The following is a 14,464-nucleotide window of genomic DNA, read 5'->3' as shown; positions in this document are numbered from 1 at the left end:
GATCAGAAACTTACGGTTATTGGCGGATCCTTCGCGATATAATTCAATAATGGTATTTTCAAGTACCTGATACAGTGATGTAAGGAATTATCTATTCAATTTTCATCAATGTAATTTTTTCATCTGCATCAGCTGTAGCTTGTACTATTGCATTTAGATCAGTATTTGAACGTGTTAAAACAAGTTCATGCTTAGCATTAACAATAATGCGATGATAATCTTCAACAAATCCCAATAGCATATTAAGTGGTGATAAAATGACAAAGTATCCTTTTTCATCGATTAGCTTTTCATTGCCAGCTATCCAGCCTGATTATCTAAATGATTTAATTGACTGGGATTGAGTGATAAATATCCTTTGATGACACGATTAATTACGATTAATCTCAATGCCATTTAATTCATATCGTATTCCTTCGCATTAGAAACATAATGCCATGTTTACGAATTTCGTTGTCGCTACTACAGCAGTGTTATTAGGTTTAGTGAATTTTCCAGTAATGTGAAGAGAACTCTTGCAAGGCAATAAGCATAAGTCTTGATGTTGGACTGCAATTCGGATTTCATCATTGTTGTTGAGTGAAGATGATGCATAAGGTTGATGAGCATGTACTTCATAATGGGATATAGACTCATCAAAAACAACTCCTTTACTGATAGCAAATGTCTCCTCTTCCGTAGCCATGGTAATAAACATGCAAAACAGCACACTTTCACTTTAAGTTTGTTTGTTTGCGTGGCTTTAGGCCTAGACTATTTAAAAATAAAATATTCTGATGACTTAGTCGTTGGAGGTTTCGTCGTCGACTGACAATATTTTGGCATGGTAACTCGGTTTTATAACTCCTTCCAATAATCGGTTTATAAACAATTCCTATTATTTTACAGATTTCACATGTAAACGTATCGTAATTATTTCTCCTCGAAAATTAACCAATTCCCCGTCTTGATCAACAATTTTTAATTGTAGATGATGTATTGCTTGCACGACGATTGGCAAATAAGAGACGTTAGATGGCACTTCGATGATTTTATATCCTGGTGGAACCAATGGAAAAAATTCATGAATTGTATGCACTAATTTATTATTCATACATGCTCCTGTAGTAATATTACATTTAATTCTCAATGCATTTATTTTTAAGATAGAAACTGGTGAGTCAGACGTCTGTGTAGATTTTGGGAAAATAAGTCTTGGACCAAAACCTAAAAAACAACTAATAGAATCATCTGGTTTGAAATTTATTCTGGCGTTTTCACTGTAAATTTCACCGTGCAATTCATTATTGTTGGGTTTGATAGAAATTAATAATTCAGGATTCAACAAGCCCCAGTACATAATTTTTTGACTTTGTTAATTCGATAGGCGGAAAGTAATATGCCTCCAATACAGAAGACCGTCCAGACATTGTTATTGTAAAAGAATTATCCATGACTGAACAATATTATAATTGAACTGATCTTTTATGCTGTTAGAGGAATTTTAAACATTAATGTCCACAATTTGTTGTTAAATAATGCTACCAATATTGAGATATTCTTGAAGTTCCTGGGGAAGTTTTAAATTACCAAAATTATCGAAGTAAATCGCTTTATTTCATTGTTTTTTATATGCTACCCAGCGGGTCTCAGGTCCATCTTTACCATCAAGATTTATTATAGCTGATTCATATTTCCATGGTTTCGATTTCGGTAAATCATTTTGCATAAAAACACCGCGAATGTATGGAATCTTCATGATTTTTGTATACTTCAAAATATCAATATTGTTTAATGCTCGATGTAGTCGCTCTATACGTTTTTTCGCCGGTTTCAAATATAAACCGTATCTTCGTTTTTGACGTTTAAAACGCAGACCTTCACCTAAGGCTATGGCTTCCATTTTCTTGTTATGACGTTTTGCTTCATCCAATTGACGATCAGCAGCTTTAGCATCATTAACTGCCTTCGCAATACCTGATGCTCCTCCAGCTAAAGCTCCAATAGCACATAAACTGGCAAATATTGGGATAAGGGGTAAAACACCTCCAACCTTTGTAGGTATGGGTAATACACGGAGAACTTGAACATTCTTTTCTCCACCAATCGTTTTCACAGCTTTTCGAGCTGCAATTAATGCAGATTTTATTGGATCTGCATCAGAATTCATTATTAATTTTGCAGAATTCACAATCTGTCTTAAAGGTTTCTTTTCTAAACCCTTACCTAATTTTTTCTTTAAACCCATTCCAAATTTTGATTTAATTTTCATGATATTAGCAACCCACAGTGCTGCAGCTTTTTCACTCGTGCGTTTCTTGCTTCTACCCGTGTCGAATTTCGATAATGTCGTACCACAAACTGTAAAAATCCTTCGTCATGGTAATTTATTACCAAGTAGCGTTCGTGGCGTGATATGTAGTCCATCAAATTGTGGTGAAACAAACACTCTTTTAGCACTTATTATACACCCAAATGGATTGCGATTTGAAAATACATATTTACATTCCAAATCCATACATCAGCCAAAATATAAATTCTTAGAAAAATTACTGGAACCCGTAACAGGTATGGGTTATTTTCCTTTCAATGAACATGGAGAAGTTGTAAAACCTGATCAAGCAAAACCTAATTCAATCATGATATTTGATGATGTAGCTTGTGAGAAGCAAGATAATATGCGTGCATATTTTTGTATGGGACGAGATAGAGATGTAGATAGTTTTTATCTATGTCAATCTTATGCACGTATTCCTAAACATTTAGTGCGAGATAATACAATTTTCTCGTGCTTTTCCGACAAGATGATATGAATTTAAAGCATATTTATGATGATCATGTAAACACAGATAGGTCATTTTCTGATTTTCGAAAACTTTAAAATAATTAAACATGGACGTGGAACAACTCAATAAGCTATGAGCGAAATGTTTAAACCAGTAGTAGCTCCTTTACAACAATGAGTGGATAAGACACCAATCAAGACAAAAACATTTGATGTAAAAAAAAAAGAGCTATTCAAAAAGAATCCTACAGAAGGAGCTACAAGTTTTCAAACAACATATGATGATAATAACATTGTTGATTATGGCGTGGGTAATGATGCAATAACTGATGATGAATCTTTTACAACTGCTCCTCATCAAAGTATACCGATAAAAGAGTTACCTGCAGTATCATATTTAAAAAAATTCGATTCCAAACATCAAGTGAAGGAATTGGATACAAAGTTCGGTGTAAGGAAATTAAAAAATAATCGATTGATGGTTGGTAATTTTGAAGCAAGATTCGATGATAAATTTGTTTACATTGGTAGAAAAAAATATAAAAGTATCCCCGGTCTTTTAGAATTGCTATTTATGGAATCACTTGATCTAAAAGTAACAACAGAGAGTGATGAGAAAACTTATGGACACATTTTAAAAAGCACTTATGCATATCATAAGCACATCACCCTGACAGAAGTCTTAGAGAGAAGAAGTATTCAAAAAAGTATCAAAATATTATAAGTAAATTTTTACCGAGAAGTGGTAAAGCTTTGCCGCAATATATGATAAATAGGACCATAGGACTACGTTTATTGGGATGATCCCAATAAGCTCGTTAATCGATTGCGTTTACTTGTTTCATGACGTGCTGTTGATAATTTTAGTCATAACAATGAAATAATGTCAATTATTGAAGAACTGTGTGAAGCTGGAATCATATATTAATTAGATGTTCAATATAATTATTTTTTTTTCTATTGACTCTTGGAAAGAGAGGATGAGTGTAGACATTTTCGGACGTCAGTTAGACAAAGATTCGCAAAAAAGTGCTATCCATCGTCCACCTGGTAATGGTTTTAAATTAACAATCGATAAACAATATGATATGAATAATAAAAGATTGTGCAACCCTGCTGATGCAGTAGATCCAAATAATGCTGTGTGTTCTGACTTGGTCTGAGGTATTCTACCGACGGCCTAACATTTTTCTCCCCGACGACTAATTAGATGATTCAAGGTCTCTACTGCCAACTCATTTTCGCCAATTAGACAATTCTAAGTAATTCCTAGGCGTATATTTTCCTTCTCTAAGGGCCTAGAAGCTTCGAGAACACAGAGGTTTCGGGAAAAACGGTCTGTATTAGTCTTCAGTATTCGCCGGTTAGTGCGAGTATTCGTACGTAGCTCGTACTCGGACGATTCTTGGGCATCATCGGACGATGCCAACCCACAGACAACTCGTTGTAACAGTCAACTCGGTACGTGTGTACCAGCAGGGAGCTCACGCAGTCGAACTCTCTAGTGAAAACCCAGACAACTTCTCAGACATGGACTAACTCACCAGTTAATCATCTATAGTGATGATTATGAACTCATCAGGCAGTCTACCTCTTAGAAGACATCCTCAGGAAGCTCATGTTGGTCTGCATCAGCACCTTCTTACAAAAGGCGCAAATGATGTCGGCTTCGACGCCTCACGGCCTCATGGACAGACACACACACACACAAGATCCATACACGAACAACTCGCTTGTGTCTGTGTGGCTGACGCCAACACAATGAAACTCAGACTACTCAAAAAAATCAGGCTATTCCTGGTGCAGAGACCAGTACAGGAAAACTTACAACTTTCCTGTGATCCTCTACTCATCAGTGAACTCTGTGTGAAATTTCCGTGAACTCAAGACTGTACCGACAATTCAAAAACTCTTTTATTGTTATTTTTCTGTTACTGTGATTTTAGTATTTAATAAATCGTTAACTGTTACTGTTAACTAGTGTCAGCCAACTCATTTACACCGTTCAAAAGTCCCGACTGTTCTAGCATCCAAACATCCTAAAAAATACAGTCCACAAAGTCCCGACTTCTCACTAAGCCGACTCAAAGTCAGAACACTGTGTCATTGAAAGTTGTTAAATCTAATATCAGTAATACGATAGCATCTTTAACAAAAGAGATACAAAATCTTCAAGCAAAAATTGAAAATATCAGTGAGCAAGTAAAACAGCAATTGAAATCATCACAAACAGCACAACAAAATTTGACGACTAAATTGAATAAAATAATTTAATTTTATCAGTTTGATCGATTAAATACGTTTGAAGAAGCTTATAGTAGACATACCGATATTATCAAACAATTAGAAGAAAACGTTAGGAAAAAATTAACAAGAAGACCTAGAGCCCAGTTGCTATAAATAAAGAAAAAAGGCAAACTGGTAAAGAACTTCATAGACTAGTGAAAAAAACTACCAACGACGACATGTGGATATACGAAGTCTAGATGAGACTTGGCAAGCTGATCTTGTTGATATGTCAGCATATAAATCTTATAATAAAGGATATAAATATTTATGAACAGTTATTGACATTTTCTCTAAATACCCTTGGGCTTTACCAATTGAGAATAAAAATGGTAAAGATGTCACTGCAGCAATGATGCTGATTTTGAATGAAAAAAGAGTTCCTAAACGTTTACATGTTGATAGAGGAAAAGAGTTTTATAATAAGGATTTCGGAGGACTGATGAAACAGCATAACATCAAAATGTACTCAACATTAAGTAATCTTAAAGCATCATTTTGTAAAAGATTTAATCGAACTCTGAAAGACAAAATGTGGAAGAAATTTACCTTACATGGAAATTATAAATGGATTAATCTTTTACCTGAATTATTAACATCATATAATAATAGTTAACATCGTACCATTAAAATGAAGCCTGTCGATGTGTTTCCAGCTAATGAAAAACAATTGTTCGATAATATTTATAGAAAGTCGAAAGTTGTAAAGATAAAGAAGAAAAATAAGTTCAACGTTGGTGATAAAGTTCGCATTAGCAAATATAAACATATATTTGAAAAGGGGTACACTCCCAAACCTGCGGAAACAATAGCTGATAAAATGTTGAAAACAACAACAAATTATAATTTATTTAAATTTATTTAAAATTATAATTTTTTGTTGTTTATCCTTAGTTAACGATATTCATTCGATATTAGCTGCTTCAGTTCCCGTATAACATGACAATTTTTGAAAATCAGAAAACATTTTATCAGCCATTGTTTCCGCAGGTTTCAACTGTTTATCAATTTTTCCCGATTTCTTTATTGAATGATTGTAATTTTAACATACAAAATAATGAAATAAAGTGATTTAAAACACAATTCAAATGTATATATTAAGAGTTATTTCACTTGAATTTTTCTGGCACAAATGCAATTGAACCTAATTTGAAGATCCTAGAACCAATAAAGAATCATACTGCGTCATTTTATGAGCCTTATCTAAATAAAATAACATGACGTCATAAGTTTTCGAAAAATAAATAATGTAAACATATTCTCATAAATAGTGTCAAATATGAACAAAACATCAATCAATTAATTTCTTTTGTTTTCATTCTGATATTAATAAACAATATTATAAATCATTCATATTAATCCAACTATTATGTTCATTACTAAATCCTAGTCACTTAACATATGCTTGATTTCCACGTTTTTTTAGTACTTTTTCAACTAAATATACTTGCTCTCAGTGAAGGTATCTACTAGATATTTTTTAGACATCTTTTTTATTTTTTACTGAATAGCGAATATTGAAAATTCAAACGTGAACGTTATATATAATAACATACATGTATATGTACGTGAATTGTGCATTTCTGTTGCAAAAAATGTTATGCTTTATACATTTATGTGACGTCACATAAATGTAAAACGTAGGAATTGGGCATTTGTGTAACGTCACAAAAATGGACAAATTAAGACGTCAATTATTTTTTATGCTTTGTACATTTATGTGACACGGATGAAATTTTTTTTTTAGCAAGTTTCCAAGATTTGTTGGACGAAATCGGCAAGATAAGAGAACATTTATTCTTTTTCCTTAACTATCGCAATCATTTATCGGTTATTAAACTATATCTGAAAAAACGAGATTATGACTATCAGCAAATTAAAAACATTGGACTGGATAATGACTTCTTAGTCCAGACGACTATGGGATATAATCTTAGAGGTTATTATCAGAGTTGTTAATGTAGAATTCATAACTAACATAATGTTTAAAAGTTTTTACAAATTAGGCTCTTAGGCAACTTCACAAAAATCTCTATAAATGATTTAATATTGAATGGCTATGTTATGATGACAAAGAAAATGATCGACTACGTTAACATTCGTTGTCTATCCGAAAGATTCTATTTCTCGTTTTAATTTGAAGAAAAATTGAGACAAAACCAAAAAACATTATAGTAAGATTCGAATGAACAATCTGTCGCTCCATAGTCTGAACTACTTATCAGTTATCCAAAGATACTTAAGGATAAAATATTATTTCTAACATACGTTCATAATTCATCAATAAATTACATATGCATTATTTCTACTTTACATATGAGAAGATATCCATTCAATAGATAAAAAAAGTTTGTAATCGTATAATAGCACAGTATTCGTGTTGCTGTTGTGTATTTTTTTAAGTACATAGTATTAAAAAGTTTAAAAGAATTGTACATTTATGTACAAAAAAAATTAGTAGAAATCATCACGGTGAGATTTAAACGTATGATTTCTTGCATCGTAGTCTGACTCACTTACTCCTAGTCTACCAGTACTTTGAGAAGGAATATTATTCCTTATGTATATTAGAAATTCATTAATCGATTACATATACACTATATTTGCTGTATTCAACATAAATTATGAGATATTATAATCATATGATATCGCAGTATTTGTGTTGTTATTGTTTATTGGCTTCATGTCGTTTTGAGTATGATAACACTAAGAGAATATACGTGAAAAAAAATTATTTCATCATAATACTGATGATAAATTTGTTGTGCCCACTTCTCGTTAAAGTTGTCATATAAACAATTTTTACGCCTTTTTTTTTTCTCTAGAATATTATACTAAAATGAATTTGTACCAAAGAAACTATTTGTCTCATAATAGTAGGCAGCAGATAGTAGTTTTAGAATAATACAGAGATGGCACTACAATTAAAATAAAATCAAAGAATTTAATTCTCAAAATCAATTGATAGTATCATAATTAAATTCAATGAATAACCATAAAATGGGCAAATAAACAAATTACCAGAAGAAAATTTCACAACAAAAGTTAATAAAAAAATGCTTAGGTAATGTGGGCCAGTCAACAAAACGAGAACGTTTATTGTAACAATAAAAAAAAATCTTAAACGATCCAAATCGCCGAAACTATCTACATTTGATTCTTCATCGTAATCATCGTAATGAATTAAAAAATACAGACAACCGTAATAATGCACGCTCTCGTATGTAGAGAGTAATTACGCAGACTGCCTGAGCATCGGAAGTCGCTTTAAAATAAATTGGAGAAAATCAATAGATGTGTATAAAGCCGATCCGAATGGTTTGACAAATTTCTTATCGTTACAATGAAGCCTCTTATTATTCAGGAGCAACTACACAATTCGATTGAGCCTTGAAAGACTTTTTCATTGTAATGGCATTTTTCTAAAGATATTGAAGTTGGAAAGTGATAAAAATATGAAACAAAAAAAATTAATCAAAAAGTGTAAAGGCGATCCGAACAGTTAAATGATTTTTACTTCTGTTACAAAGAACGTTCTTGCATCTGAAGAGCAAGTATGCAGTCAGTCGGAGCTTAGAATGAGATGTTCATTATGATGGAATTTTTTTAAAATATTGGCTAATTAATTAAAATATCGATTAAGGAAAATTAATGATAAGTATGGAAGCGATCTGGACAGTGTAATGATTTTTCTTTTAGTTACAATTACCGTTCTTGTCTGCCTGAATTTCGAATGATTCTCTTATGGTTATAGCATTTTGTTAAAAATGCTACTGTTGCCAAAATAAATAATGTATCAATTGATCGGAATCAATTAATATATATGAAGGCGATTTGGATCGTTTAAGATTTTTTTTTATTGTTACAATAAACGTTCTCGTTTTGTTGACTGGCCCACATTACCTAAGCATTTTTTTATTAACTTTTGTTGTGAAATTTTCTTCTGGTAATTTGTTTATTTGCCCATTTTATGGTTATTCATTGAATTTAATTATGATACTATCAATTGATTTTGAGAATTAAATTCTTTGATTTTATTTTAATTGTAGTGCCATCTCTGTATTATTCTAAAACTACTATCTGCTGCCTACTATTACCTACCGCTTCGCCCGCGAAAATGGTGCGCTACAATTGGCGGAACTTAAGTAGTGAATTATTTAAATTTCAATTACTTCAATTATTTTTTTCTTTGATATTTTGTTTAATTAACCTGTGTAGATTCGAATTTTTTTGTCGGTAGTTAGGTCAGATACACCCTGTATATAAATCACACAAATGTACAAATGGTAGAAAAACGCAAATATCCTGCAAACTATTAGGAGTATCTCTATATCCTTTGAAGGACCTTGTAAGAAGATCAAGACACATCTTATAAGCTATCAAAAACATGGTGTCACATAAATGTCCAGATGACGTACATATATACATTTAACATAGCTTACTCGTAACAAAGTTATGTACCATGAATGTTCCATCGATGTAACATAAATTATGTATTGCAAATAAGCATATACATAAACATATAAGCAACATCGCTAAGCTATGTAACAAAATATAATATCCATGTAAAATAATTCCACAATTCCATGCAACTGGTTCGTAACATAGAAGTGTTATGTCCGACTAGATGATTTAATTTTATTTCTTTCAAATAAAATAAAGGTGTTTATATCTCGGTGTAAAGGGGAACGGGTAGCGCATGAAGGATTGGAGGCGTCGGACAGGGACAGGTAGTTTTTCTAAGAGGAAGAGAAAAGACTTCTTTCCCTCTTTGAAGAGTAAATTTGATTTTAAGGGGACGTTAGAAGGGCCTGCGGTCTTCTCTCCTCTTGCAAATGATGATTTCCATTTAGAGTATAGGGTTGATCAGATATAAAGAACTTACCTTTCTCCTTATCGATATTACGAAAGTCAAGTTCGAGACCGTTACCGGCTCGTTGGGTGGTGAGTTTCGACGGCGAGTACCAAACGACTTTCAGGAAGAGGTCCAGGGGGTTAGAAAAGTTCCAAGAACTCCAGAACTCACACAATACTTTTTAGTTTGTTTAAGTTTATTAACTTAGATCACTAAAGATTACAATATTGTTTAGCACTAATGGTTACAAGATATATATATGTATACAGTTAACGGTCAAAATTCCAATATGTATGTGAATTGGTAAGGTTGGTAAAATTTACTGTGTCTCTAGAGAGAGTTTTCCGTAGACTAAGGTCAGAATGTTTTTATACTTCAACGCGATGCGAGATACGCGGGCCGTCTTGACAAGTCTGTGGTCTTTGACAAAAAGCCTTGATAAGAGCTGTTTTGTCTACGGAGTGGCCGCGTGTAAACAGAGTCGCTGGAAGTAACCCTGCACCGGTATGACTGTTATCAGCGGACATAAACACCGACCCAACAAAGTCTTACTTTGTAAGTATCAAGTCGTTGTTTATGTGTGCGTGATTTATGGTGAACTGGAAAGTTTCCGAAGCTGATTAAGCTGGGAAACTCCCAGTCCGCGAAACAAAACAAAGAAAGATGCACCGTATGCAGTTTTGGGCCCCGGGCCCCGCCATAAAATAAAAAGAAAAAGTAAAAATGTTTCCTATGACGAAACCCAAAGCCCACTTTCGTCAAAAGGCTTGGAAAAGAGCTGACCATTATCGAAAAATAGTGGTCAGCAGTCTAAATTTGCGTGGAAAAGGATAAAAATGAAGTAAAAAATAAGGAGGAAAAAAAAAATTGAGGAATATTCGTTAAACGAATACTTAGTCGGACATAAAAGAAGTAACAATTAGATACATAATATAAAGCTCAAATTTTATATAAATGTTACGTCACCCGTAAGTCAAAAAGGTTACGTAATTTTTTATTTTCTTGTTCAATCACATTCACGTTTTGTATTCACTGGGAAGGCATTTTTGCTGACTATGTTTCATGAATAGAACGGACTTTTCTATTTATAACAATTTAACCGTACTACACTTATGCTTCGGTATAGTTGTAGCAGGGATCTTGAGCAGACCCAGAGATAGCTCTTTCCGCACTAGTAAATACTAAGAACGATGAGGATAAAGCAAATTATTTCGACTTCTTGCAGGTGAAAGGTTGGGATGTTAATAGACGGCTTTCGGGAAGAGTCATGCAAGGTTGGAGAGAGAGACCTGCGGCTAAGAGTGGTCTCGGAGAGTAGACCCGTGATGTTAGTCTGGAATTCCCCTAAGCTGAGGATAGTCTCATAGCAGTTAGTAGCTATGCAGCCCGGTCTGAGGTCCAGCACGCCAGAGCCGTCGAGATGAAGAGTATGAATTTGCTGACCTTCGCAAACGACGTTGCAGACTTCTGGTTTGCAAGTAGAGAAGAGCCGGAAGTTTTGGTGAGTCAGGGCAATCCATTCGGTGGCCTGGGATAGCGTCACCCTGATATTACGAGTTCTTAGGGTCTCATTGGAAGGGTCCCGAATAATCTTAGTTTCGCAGATAGACCGATTTTCTGAAGATTGGACTGCTTGTAGCGGTGGATAGGCTAGGCAATTGCCAGCGGGCAGGCAGTTAGACAGCTCTTCACCAGAGGCAAGAGAATAGCGTGCGTTGTCGGCTGACAATACCAAAAATTCCTCCTCCGGTAAGATAGTGAGAGCCGATGGCTTTTGCGCCCCGATTGCGGTATTTTATATGAGCGCAGATGGTAACTCCTCCACGGGTGTTTTCTCAGGAGAGGTATTTCGATGAAGGTCGCGAAGATGTTACCCACATGGGTAGCGGTAACGTGCGAGATTTTTGAGAGCACTCGGAGGTCGATGTGGTCAAGCGGCTGCGGCGGGTTCAAGTGTGGCCGCTTCTGTTTCATGTGGTTTAAGGCATGCTGCAAGTGTCTTGCTGGAATTGTGATCAGGTTTAGTATGCCTCTCTTAGCTTCTTCAATGGCAGTGATGGCCTGTCGCATCAGGGAGTTGTACTGCTGTAGGATGCGGGAAAGATTGAGGCCCAGGAGCATGTAATCGCGCTCTTTTTCAACCATGTGTTTCCAGTAGTCTTGTTGGTTCGAGATCGCAGCGGCGCAGGAAGCTAGCTCATTGACTCTTTTGTTGGTGTGTGCAAGGTTACCCGCGAGGGAGTCTACTTTTGTCCGTATGATATGCGTGGAGTTGTAAACCGAGTAGATTATAGACGCCTGACCTTGGTAAAGACGGTTAATCTCATGAGAGAAGTGTTCATAGTCATCGTAATCCAGGGTGCCGAACAACTTCCTGAGTCCCGATCCATGGTGAGCGTCGGTCTCGGTCGTTGGAGATGTCCCGAGTAGGGGTGCGCTCGACGACCTGGCATAGTTGATTGCTCAGTCGGGTATTCTCGTCTAATTCGGCCCGAACTGTGCTTTCATGAAGCGCGGTGGTGCAGAACTGCGGCGCGCAGGTCTCTCGGCAAGTGTCCGAGTAATTGTTGAATGCCTGGACGTCCTGTCCGTGGGCGTTAATCAGTGCATCTACGTCTAGCGTAGAGAAGATGCGCCAGGTTTCGTCTATAAGCTGGACGGGCTGGTACTCCTCATAGTACAAGCCGGACTGGTGTTGAAACATTTTTACCCGGTATGAGTCGTCAGGGTGAGCAACGGAACAGTGCAAGAGTAGAATCAGACTCAATAATAGTGGCATGTCTGGAATAGATGACTAAATTATTACTGGAAGGGAAAGGGAGATTTAAGAGGCACGGACTGGATTGTCTCAACGACAAGGTTAGCACAAGATGTCCTGTGTGAGAAACACCTTTGACCAGACTCCCCGGCCGGTATCCGTGGAGAGGTGGTGACCCCGACGGTAAGTTCTCGCGCTGATTAGCGTTAGTAATGGCCCAAGCAGGCAAAGGGAGCAGCAGGGACAAGGTGGCGAGGTCCTGAGTAAAAACATCAGCCTCATCATCTTGAGTGGACTCCGCTGCCTGTAGACTAGAAGCAGGAGTGAGTATAGGTTGGGCGTCGACGTTGGCCTCAGCTTCGGCGCGAGCCACTGTAGTGTCTAGAATGGATTGCGGGGTGTAGTGAGCTCGGCCCCGAGTTGGGACCTCGCAAAGTCCCTGCATAATGGCGGCTTCTAGCAGACGTCTCCTTGTCCTCTTGGCGCGGTTCCGACGAGTCCTGGCGGCCGGTGCTCTGCGGGATCTTGAGGCGAAAGCTTAGAATAACTTTTCGTTGGTTAGTTACAATCTGTTTGCGCCATCGAGCAGAGTTAGTACTTAGCATTACTGTGGGGTTTAAAGGAGGGGTCAGAACTTAGGCCAATTAAAGCTCCTGAATAATTAGCAGGGAAGGTTCAGGGAAAAAAAACAAATTGAAATATTAAACATTAACTAGTTCTAAGAGTTTATTACGTTATACTGTGTTATAACCATGTATAGGTGTAGGAGAAAAGGCGTGAAGAGGAGCTTTCCTGGACCTGGGGACGGGAAATTAGGGGGAAGTAATATGAGACGGGTCACAGGGGAGAGGGGTAGGTTCCGTCCATAGGGTTTCCATCCCATCGAGGTCCGTAGGCACGTCTATGTTGGCGACTTTCCATCTCCCTTTGATAGTAGATGAGGCGGACGGAGTCTAGATCTTGCATCAGCTGGTAGATGTCCGGCAGCATAGGCTGGGAGTCGTCCGAGCCCTGGCCATGGCACCTCAGGAAGTCGTATACAACCTGGGTAAGCTGGATGTCCCGCTCAATCAGAGAAGAGAATTGGGGATTGAGTTGGTCTGCGAGTCTGGGTTTCCATGTCTTGGGGATAAGTATTGGAGATTGGAGGTGCGATAGCGGTGTCTGCGGAAAACAGTGGCTCGTTTTTGATGGTGATTTCATCCTCAAGGCGATGCAGCACCACCCAGGGCCCGGGAGCTCACAGTCGAGGATCCCTCCAGTATTCGTGGGTCCTGATGCGATGGACTAAGTCAGACATCCGTCCCTGCCTTTCCAACGAACAAGAAAAGGAAACAAAACTTGTTAATCAGGCCCCTAAATACACTTACTTCGCAGCCTGACGGGAGATAGCAAGCCATCGGCTGAGATAGGGAGGTTCATCATGGCGGAAAGATGCTGTTGCGAGAGGTTAATCGCAACCTGTCAGTTGGACTCGCTCTCGTCCCAGCTCGTGCTCAGTCGAGCTCACCCGATCCGCTTGCCCTATCATAGCTCTCGTTTCAGCGCTCGGCGAATCCTAGCTCTTCTTCTCCAAGCTAGCCAATAACAGTTGCTCTATCATTGTGCTAGGTCTACCGACGCCGGCTACAATGTGTTTCATAGCCTTAACGCTCAAGCGACGCTCAAGTACACGTGCTTGATTATCGCTCGTTCTAATTTTGCAAAACCTAATCATTTTAAGCTCTTGATAAATTCTATTTAGTCTCAATAAAGTTCAATAACTGATAATTAAGCTCAAAAAAAGTGTTTTTTGTGTGTG

This window comes from Chelonus insularis, unplaced genomic scaffold (genome assembly GCF_013357705.1).
Source record: "Chelonus insularis isolate UGA/USDA-ARS -01 unplaced genomic scaffold, ASM1335770v1 contig_18_pilon, whole genome shotgun sequence".
NCBI classification, from domain to species: Eukaryota; Metazoa; Arthropoda; class Insecta; order Hymenoptera; family Braconidae; genus Chelonus; species Chelonus insularis.
Note: the sequence above shows the minus strand (reverse complement) of the source record.